This window comes from Pteropus medius, unplaced genomic scaffold (assembly GCF_902729225.1).
Source record: "Pteropus medius unplaced genomic scaffold, Ma_sr-lr_union100, whole genome shotgun sequence".
NCBI classification, from domain to species: domain Eukaryota; kingdom Metazoa; phylum Chordata; class Mammalia; order Chiroptera; family Pteropodidae; genus Pteropus; species Pteropus medius.
In genome coordinates this window covers 16,786,200-16,796,282 of record NW_024349803.1, presented here as the reverse complement: position 1 = coordinate 16,796,282, position 10,083 = coordinate 16,786,200, and the positions used below count along the sequence as shown (strand labels likewise).

General features: G+C 40.9%; 1 long non-coding RNA gene across 1 annotated transcript; it reads left to right on the top strand.

The window, feature by feature from the left end:
- Positions 1-772: 772 nt before the first annotated feature.
- Positions 773-8,928, top strand: LOC120582233 (uncharacterized). Its single transcript, XR_005647512.1, has 3 exons — positions 773-1,364; positions 4,964-5,024; positions 8,813-8,928. It is a non-coding gene; the product is annotated as an uncharacterized LOC120582233 (long non-coding RNA).
- The last annotated feature ends 1,155 nt before the right edge of the window (positions 8,929-10,083 follow it).

The following is a 10,083-nucleotide window of genomic DNA, read 5'->3' as shown; positions in this document are numbered from 1 at the left end:
AAATGCCATTTCTCAGTGCTATTTTCAGTTTCTCTGGCTGTGATAAGTGAGAGTTTTCATTAGAAGCTACTGGCTTTCATGAAGCTTTGATCTTACCTTAAAATCGGGAGATACGATTCTCACTGGGGCTCTGTGACGAACCTGTCTAGCTTTGAGAAGTTCGTATCCCCTTTTTTCCAAGTTTTTGTGATTTTGAGTTTTCTCAAAATAGGACTTTGCATCTAAGACGAACAAGAGCAGCAAGGGTAAGAGACAAGAGTAAGGTTTCATTGGAATATCAAGTGGCACCCAGAGTAGGATCATTTTTTCCAGATAATATTTGCCATCCATCTTGAGTCAGATTCTTGAAGTACATTGGAATGGATAAAGGCGATAAATGGTTCCTCAGTTATAAGAACAATATTTTGGTATATGACTTTATCGATAGTTGTCCTATCAACAATTTTTTTTTTTTCTAGAAAGAAAAGGATGGGTTCTGAGTGGTTCCAGCTCTCCAACTCCAACAGCTCCCTATGGCTGCGACTCACATGGCAGCCTCCATGGCTATCCTGGAGTTGGCTAAGGATTTGTAACACCTCAGATTTGGGTTTAATATGCTCCCAAATAACTTAACCATGGCAGGAACCACTGAAACACAGAAAGTCCTCTGTTTACTCACGTAACTGGAGAATTAAACAGTCAACTGGGACCATCTATCAAAAGCGTTAGAATACAGAAGTTCTCTGAATGAACTGGGCTGTCATCCAAACAGGCTCAAGGTACTGACACGTCTGATTCCACTTTCTGGAAAAGAAGAATTGTCTATACTTCCATCACAAACTGATTCCTTTGTACAATATTAAGATCTATGTCTTAAACATTAGTGCTAGGAATGTACCACAAATACTTAGAAAGGTGTGTGGATGTGAATGCTCTGGTATGCAAAGGAAAACTGGCTGAGTCATTTGATCCCTGGGCCTACCGCACTGATTTAAAATGTCAAGTTCTTTGACCCTCCTTTCAAAAAGTGAAGCCTAATTCCCCTCCCTTTGACTGTGGGCTGGACTTAGTGACTTGCTTCTAAGGAGTAGAACAAAGCGGAAGTGATGGTATGTGACTTTGGAGATTAGGTGATTAAAAGGCCTTACAACTTCCAGCTGGCTTTCTCTTTCTGATTCTTCCCTCTGCTGGACACCAGCTGCCACGTCAGGAGGACATGTCCGCAGTCCTACAAAGAGATCCACGTGTGAGGAACTGAGGCCTCCTTGTGAGAGAGCCACCTTGGAAGCTCATCCTGCAGTCCGGGTCAGGCCTTCAGATGACTGCAGCCCTCGCTGACATCTTGACTGCAACCTCAGGAGAGACCTTGAGCCAGAACCACCCAGGTAAGTCACTTCCACATTCCTGGCTCTTAGAAACTGTATGAGATGATAAATATCTTTGGTTTTAAGTTGCAGTGTCTGGGGGTAATTTATTAAACAGCAATAGGTGCTATGTGCACCTGATGGTCTCTATACACCCCTTGATGGTACTGTTACACAGCTGCTCGCGCTGTGAGGGGCCGTCTCACCCTGCAGAGGCTGTACAGCTGTGGCCCAGTGCACTCTGGGAATCAGGGCCTTGACCCTGGATTCATGCTGAATGCCAAGCAGCTGCTGTCTAGATATCTGTGAGTTAAGTACTTTTACTCTTAAAATACACATTTCGATTTTTATACACATTTGATTTTTCAGAAATACTAAGGTAGGACAAAAGATTTCTCACCACATCCCACCCATATCTCATTGAACAGATTGATATCCAACATTACATGCACTTATTGTTTTGATTTCGGTAAAGATCCCATTAAAATGACAAATGCTTTAATAGAAATTCCAAATTTTCCAGTTTGTGCCATTTTTGTTAACACTGTATAAAAATATCTTGAAAAAGCTTCTCAACTTTTTATGAATTGACATCAAAGAAGATGAATACAAATTGCATAATTTCAACAAATACCATCTACTTCTTGCTTACCGAAAGTATTTATCTCTCAGTTATTCATCTCCAGTTGTAGTAGAAGTCGGAAGGTCACCCTTATGAGCCAAAGGACTCTGTCGGCCCAGTAATGACCCTTGTCGCAGATACAGGCGGAGCCTACCCGTGTTCCCACCTAACCTGACATCTAACAGCCGGCATCATCTCCTTGCGTGAGGGCACCTGTGGTGGCAGGAGCCCTCACTTCTCACAGAAACAGCAGCCAGAAGTACCGGAGAACTAAATGACTCCAGCCAGCCGCCCTTAGCCAGCTCCCTCACGCATGAGACGGGACACTCTGAGGTGTATTCTCCACTGACTCCCGGAGCTGCCCACTGGGGTGCAGCGCCAGCGCCCACAGGAGCGACCAGCGTGGCAGCACACCCTCACTCCCAGGCTCCATTCTTCCCCCTGCTGCCCGTGTTCCCGGCCTCTTCACCCAAGTAAACTGCTTGCCCTCGAATCCCTGTCTTAAGGTCTCCTTCCGGAGACGCAAACCCACACTAAGACAACCCTATTTTGGGTTTATGGTTTGTGTTCTTTGTTTGCTAAGGATTCACCATATAAAAATATTTACCTCTCACACACTGAACTACTCAAAGAAAAGGTGTCAAAGTTCACCAAATTATAGGCAACAAATAAACCAAAACTATAATGTCAGATCAAGTCGATGACCTTTAAAACATTACCATTTTCTATTTTATCATAGAAAGAACAACATTTACTTTACGTCACAATTTGTTTTTATCTATGGACTTAGGTTTACTAGACAATACTTAAATAGCAGAGTAATAATCTGCAGGGTATATTGGAAGATAAGCAAGACGCAAGAATTCTTATTTATGTTCAGAATACCTGAAAGAGGACTTGAAGCCACGTTCAGGGCCGTCCGGCGTTCAGAGCCTAACATTTGACGTGAACGGTGAGCTACAATTCCACACCAGGGATCGGGGGCTCCAGTTAGATTCAGAATGGTTCGCTTGCTGTGAAGGAAAAGGAAGTAGATGCCAGCAAAAAAGGTGTCCTAAATGATACATGACTGGTTACACATAAGTTCTGTACCCTTGTTGTCTTACGATGGGACCGAAGAAGATCCCCAGGAAAACTGTCCCTGGCAGCAGTGTCGCATTTGAGGTCCTCACCATGGATGGCGCCTCCTCTCCTCCCTTTCTTCCTTGTGACTGTCCTGCCCCAGTTTCATAGACTACTGGTGCGTACTTTGCTTTCCTGCCTCTGTCCTTTGGCTCATGTCTTTCTTTTTCCTGAACGCCTGTCTACTCCTCTGCTCCCCACCCCTATCAACTCACACACGTCCGCAGGACCACGTCCTCTCTTTTCATCAAGGCCAGCTCGGACATCACCTCTGCCATCAGTCCTCCCAGCAGCCCCTCTGGCTCTGAGTAATTTATCCCTCTGATCTGCAATTATGTATGTAGATGCCTTGCTCCGTTAAATATGTGTGAGCTCAGCGAGTGGTCACCAGTGCATTATTCCTCTATTCCAAGGATAAAGGAATGCAGGAATTCTGAAAGTCAGTAGGTGAAACTGGAGTGGTTTCGGTTTTGAATTTTTTGTGTCTTAGACATGGTTCCATAGTGTAATGGTTAGCGCGTCTGCTTTACACGCAGAAGGTCCTGGGTTCGCACCCCAAAGGAGCCACAGTCCATGGTCTACGGCCATGCCAGCCTGAACGAGCCCGATGTCTGATCTCGGAAGCTAAGTAGGGTTGGGCCTTGTTAGTACTTAGATGAGAAACCACCTAGGAAGGCCAGGTGCTGTAGGCATAAATAATAATAAATAAAAAATTTTTTGTGTGCGTGTCTTGATTTTGATTGTTTCTGGTAGGTGGGGATGTGTGGAAGAGTAGACAAGAATTTTAGGTAGAGAAAAAATATGAATATACATACATACTTTCCAACACTTCAGTGTGTGTATGGATAGATGGATGGACGACGGATGGACGGACGGACAGACGGACAGACGGACTGATGATATAAAATCCCGGGAAATTCAAATAAAGTAGTTTCCTCTAGGGAGAGAAACTGAGTGATTTGGAGACAGAGAGAGACCCACTTTTCACTATAGACCCCTATAGTTTTTACTTTGGTACTAAGTGCCGGTGTGCTATCTATTTAACTTTCTTATTAGAAGACATGTTAAAAGGGAAGCCAGTAATCTTTTGTCCTCTTATAAAATCCATGTAACTCAAGGTCTGCTACCTGTGTAGGTTGTAGATATACTTTTGTTGGGAAAACTCACGAGTTGTGTTAGTAGTGAGGCCACTCTTAATTGTTGGGAGATAATTCTCCGTGGGTCTTTTGTATGGCTGTACATCTTCTGAGTAAAGGCACTGAGGTGCTTCATTCCAAACTATCTTTTGAAGGATGTTTTCACAGCAAATAGCCTTGAAGATAGAGCTGGTTTCTTGAAGATAGGGCAGGTTTGTTTTGTGTGTAGAAGAAGGTTAACATAGTCCTTAGAGGTAAGCTGTTAGCTGGCTTGCTAACAGCTCCTTTAAGACCAGGGTTACCTAAACTCAAGAGATGATTTTTTGTATTAGTATCAAGTATACAGTACATTGGTTAGACATTTACACGGTTTATAAAATGATCCCCCTAATTGCTCCTTCTCTCCTCTGGTTTTCCACTTAGCCAATATAATAATGCTAACTGCTTTCCCTACGCCGTGCTCCCCATCCCCATGACCACCTATCAACTACTAATCTGTACTTCTTTAACCCTTTACCCCATTCTCCCAGCCTCCCAACCCCCATCCCCTCTGTCCGTCACCAAATTTTCCTTAAACTCAGAGATTCTTAGCTATGATGCAAACCCAGTGGTGTGCAGAACCTGCCTGAGCTGCTCCATGTTGCCCCCTTGGGACTTGGGGGAAAGGGGAACTGACACAAACATGGAGCTCACAGCGACTGCTATGCAATAAGTAATGAAGTCTTCTGTCTCTGACCCAGGAGTCTCGTGTCTTCTGTTGGCATCCATGAAACTGTGACAAATTAACTTCCTAGCTCACAGGTATGGTAAAATGTCATACTCTTTGTAGTTCTTGACACTAATGATACAGATTTTGATAGTTGGAGGTACACACCTTAATCAAAATCTAATATTTAGGATGAGCAGTTCTCCTCAGGTGAGCAATTTTATGGAGGAATTCTATACTTTAATGGCTTTATTCCAAGAATGTATTAGATATACAGAAGACAAAGGAAGACCCATTAGCCATTTAGCCTGTTCCCTGCTAAGACAAGAAATTGAAATAACACTCAGAGCCCAATTGTGTCCTTGGTTATTTGGCAGATGCCACATGGTCATTACTCTCTATTATAGGTTTCCAGTAAAAACACAATGGAAAACAAATAACACTTTCCCTAAGATATTCGAAATACTTATGTGCTATTTTATCTACTCTAGCAAATAGGTGTTTGTATTCAACATGAGGGAAATGGAAACAATTTGCATATTTCTTTCTAGGAGGATGAGATAGGTCTTTTACTATATGAAAATAAGTTTGTTTTTCATTCTTAGAAATCAAAATAAAAAACATCAAAATTTTATTGTGGTAGAATTGGCATACAAGATGATATGTATTTCATGTGTACGACATTATAATTTTATATGTGTATACACTACATTGTGATCATGATGATAAGTCTAGTTATCATCCATCACCATACAGTTTATCACCTTCATCCATTTTGCCCTCCCCTAGACCTCTTTCCCCTCTGGTAACCACCAATCCGTTTTCTGTATCTATGAGATTGGATTTTTGTTTTGTTCATTTTTTGCCCCTTGATTCTACATGTAAGTGAAATCATACTGTATTTGTCTTTCTTGGTCTGACTTATTACACTTAGCATAATACCCTCAAGTTCTATCCACGTTGTTGAGAATGGCAAGATTTTCTTTTTTTTCTTTTTTTTTATGGGTAAGTACTATTCGTGTGTGTGTCTGCAGCGTGTGTGTGTGTGTGTGTGTGTGTGTGTGTGTGAGAGAGACATCTTTATTCATTCACCATTGATGGGCACTTAGGTTTTTTCCATATCGGCTACTGTACATAATGCTACAGTGAACATAGGAGTACATATATCATTTTGAGTTAGTGTTTTTTTATTCTTCAGATAAATACCCAGAAGTGAAATAGCTAGGTTATATGATAGTTCTAGTCTTAATTTTTTGAGGAATCTCCCTACTGTTTTCCATAGTGGCTGTACCAATTTACAGTCCCACCAGCAGTATATGAGAGTTCCCTTTTCTGCATCCTTGCCAACACTTGTTATTTCTTGTCTTTTTGAGAATAGCCATTCCACTAGGTGTGAGGTGATACTTCCTTGAGGTTTTGATTTGCATTTGCATCATCACTAATCACCAGATTAGTGACCTCTCTCCTGAATGACATAGGCCTATATTGCAACTCAGATTTCCAAAAGTCATCTCAAAATCAGCATGTCCAACACAGGATTCTTGACTCATCCTCCCACAGTCCTCCCATCTCAGTTAATAACAATGCTATAACTTGGCTCCTGTCTTTCATACTTTACATCCAATATGGCATCAGTGAACTCTGCCCTTAAAACACTTCCTGAATCTAATGGCTTCTCCCTACTTTACTGCTACCACCCTGTTACAATCCATCCCTTGACTCAATTATTCCAGTAGTCTACTTCTGTCCTTGTTCCTCTGCTGTGTATTCTCAACACAGAAGTCTGAGTGATCCCATTAAGATGTGAGTCAGATAATGTCACTCTTCTGCTCAGAATTCCTCAATGGCTCCCCATTTCTTTAAGAATAAAAGCTAAATAAGGAAACCTGTTAACACAATTCACCATCGCTAAGGAAAAAAATCATGGATATTTCCATAGATGATGAAAAGGCATATAACAAAATTCAGCATCCATCTTTGACAAGTATAACACCTTCAATAAAATAAGAATTCATAGATTTTTTACTTAATGAGAAAATATACTTATCTCAAACCCAAAATCAACCTTTCTTGCTGAGTAAACATCAGAGCATTTCCTTAATATCAGAAACAAGACAACAAAGGAGGGAAATTTATATTTATTTTCATATTTTGTGACTAAAAACTTAGAAATCCTAAGGGAATAAACTACGATAAACTGTAAAAGATTTTATTCAGGGTATTAACTTAATATGCAGAAATTAATGTTCATATAACAGGCAACAACCAAATAGAAGCTGTAATAGAAGCAAAGTTCTCATTTAAATTAGCAATAAGAAAGGTAAACTACCTAAGAATAAACTTTATAAGAAATAAGCAAGATTTATGTGCTAGCTCTAGGGGTTGGAAGCCTAACAATAACATCAGGCTCTCCAGTTAGACGCATTCCCTTGAGATAAGGTAGGCCAAAGCTAGGAACCCTCTTCCTGTGGCTCCTGGCCCTCCCCCTGGAGAGGAAGGAAGGCTGTGGTTTCTTTGCAGCAAGTTCGTTTTTTATTCTCAAGCTTCCTGGGTGTCAAGGAGCACCAGTGGCTGTGACAGATTTTTGATAGAACTCTGAAATCCCCAGGGGACACGTTAAGGTGTCCATTCCTCACATTCAGGCAGTGGCTGTGGGTGCAGTGCTGACATGCACACAGTTGGTAGTGTTAAATGGTTGCAGGAATCGAGCCATCAAGATAAGAATCTGGGATTGACTCTGACCTGGCTAGGTTTAAGGGCAATGATGACTTTGCCACCAGAGGAAAATGGTATACTGTGAAAAAAGTTACATAAATGATCACCTGTGGTCACCTGGAATGAATGGTCTCCTGAAGGCGAGGCTTCAGTGGCTGCTACACTAGGCAGTTAGGATGAGAATTTAAGAACTGTTGAGGTGGGTTAGCCCTTTCTGACTATTGATGGGTTTAAAGAAAGAAAACGATATATTGTGAAAGTTCTAGTCCAAAAATATGGAAGAAAATTTGATATATGGTAATGATAGCATTTAAAATCAGTAGGGGAAAGATGGATTGTTAAGTAAAGGAAGTCGGGCAAATGTGTAACTATCAAGATAGAAAGTTAAGTTGGACCCATCCCACTTAATTCACATCAAAACAGATTCCTGGTAGGTCAAATTTTAAAAGGAAAAGAGTAAAATCATAAAACATGAAGAAACTATGGGAGGATTTTCAAAGTAATCTAAGTATGGCAAAGGCCTTTCTAAGTATGATACAACCTAGAAGAGGTTATTAGTTAAAGAAATCTTCATAAAATTGGCCAACTGGAAATGGAAAAGGTCTGCATGGCTAAAAACCATGAAGAAACAAATTTAAAAAGCAAATAAAACAGCATAAGAAAAATCAAAAGACATGACAAACTGAGAAAAATTTTGACATTCATATCTCAAAAAAGGATTACAGTTGGCCCTCCATATCTATGGGTTTTATATCCACAGATTCAACCAAGGGCAGATCAAAATTATTCGAAAAAATAATAATTCCAGAAAGTTCCCAAAAGCAAAACTTCAGTTTGCCACATGCTGAATCCACACAAAAGAAGCGACATGTAGCCATATCCTGCTGTAGCATATATGCAAATCTAGGTTATATGCCAGTATTACACCAATTAATATAAGGGACTTGAGCATCCATGGATTTTGGTATCTGCAGGGGTCTTGGAACCAATCCCCTGCAGACACTGAGAAACAACTGTATTTTTTAACTATTATATAAAGAGTTCCTATATCCAGTAGCAAATTGGACGAAATATATAAATAGATTATTTGTGGAAAACAAAATACAAATGTTTCATCATCACTCATAATAGGAGACATGCAAATTAAAACATTGTTTTCATCTATCAGATTGATAAGTTCCAGTTCTAGCCAAAATGGAGTAAGTCCATTGCAGCCTGTGTCCCCCACTGGTTGCTGCTAAAACCTTGACAAGATGTGAGAAAAGGCTGTGGAAGCTGCAGAAGGTGATGAAATCTTTTTTTCTTCTCCCTTCTCTGTCTTGAGACCCGTCCTAGCCACAGAGCTGCACTGCTGTAGTACAATGACAGGGATAACTAAGACCCTGGATAGAGGAAATGGGAAAAGGGACCCTTGCTGTGAAGACTATGGAGAGAATCCCTGCTAATGTTTTCTGTCTTTTCAAAATCTCAACACTGCCCAAAGGGCAGCTCCAGTTGCACAGAACTGCAGGAGAACCCTATCTTTCTGGCCTGTGGAACTGAGGAGAGGGGTCTTGGGTGCCACAGAGTATGAAGAAAATCCCCCAAAGGAGAGATGTGGAAGAGGGAATCCCTAATTCTCTGTAGTGGTTTGTCATACAGCTACAGGTCACTGATATAGGAATCCATACCATTAACTCAAGTCTGCCATTTGTGTTGTCGAACAATTAATTTGTTGTAGTTAACACAAATTAATCATAGCGATGACATGAGATTGTCTGTGTGAAAGGTATTTTTTATATTTTCATTCAAATTTTATTTTATTTTTATAAATATCAGAAGGTAAAATTATATGGAGTAACGGGGTGAGAAGATAAGAATACTGCAATTACAAAACAAAAGCCTAATGAGTAATTAATGTCTAAACCTACTGAAGCTCCTGAACACTTTGTCCCAATTTTCAGAAGAGAGAGAACTTGTGGACATACCCATTCAGGACTTACGAGATGAGAGTCACAGGAGAACTGGTCAGGAAGGTTGTGAGCTGCCACAACAGATCATCAAGGGTCTAGAAAGAACCATAAACAGCTTCTCCTTCCCCATGGTCTCCTTCTTGTCTTGAACCTGGAAGACACAGAGAAGGGACAAGGAGCAGACCTGGCTTCTCTGGCTGGGCAGGATCTCGAGGCATCCCTCTGGGGTGAACTGGAAGTGTGGAGGGAGAAAGTGTTCATTGTTTTATTTCATTCCACTAAGAGTTTTTTTATAGCGATATAAAACGTTAGAAGGCGATGACTGTGGTGAAGAAAAGAAATAGAGCAGGTAAGGTAGAGGGTTGGGTGGGGAGGAGAGCAGGTATTGAATAGAGTGGTCAGAAAGAGCCTCTTGAGAAGATAGCGTTCGATTCCTATGAGGGAAGGTAGTAAACCGTCTCCGTAATTAACAAAGAGCTTTGTAATC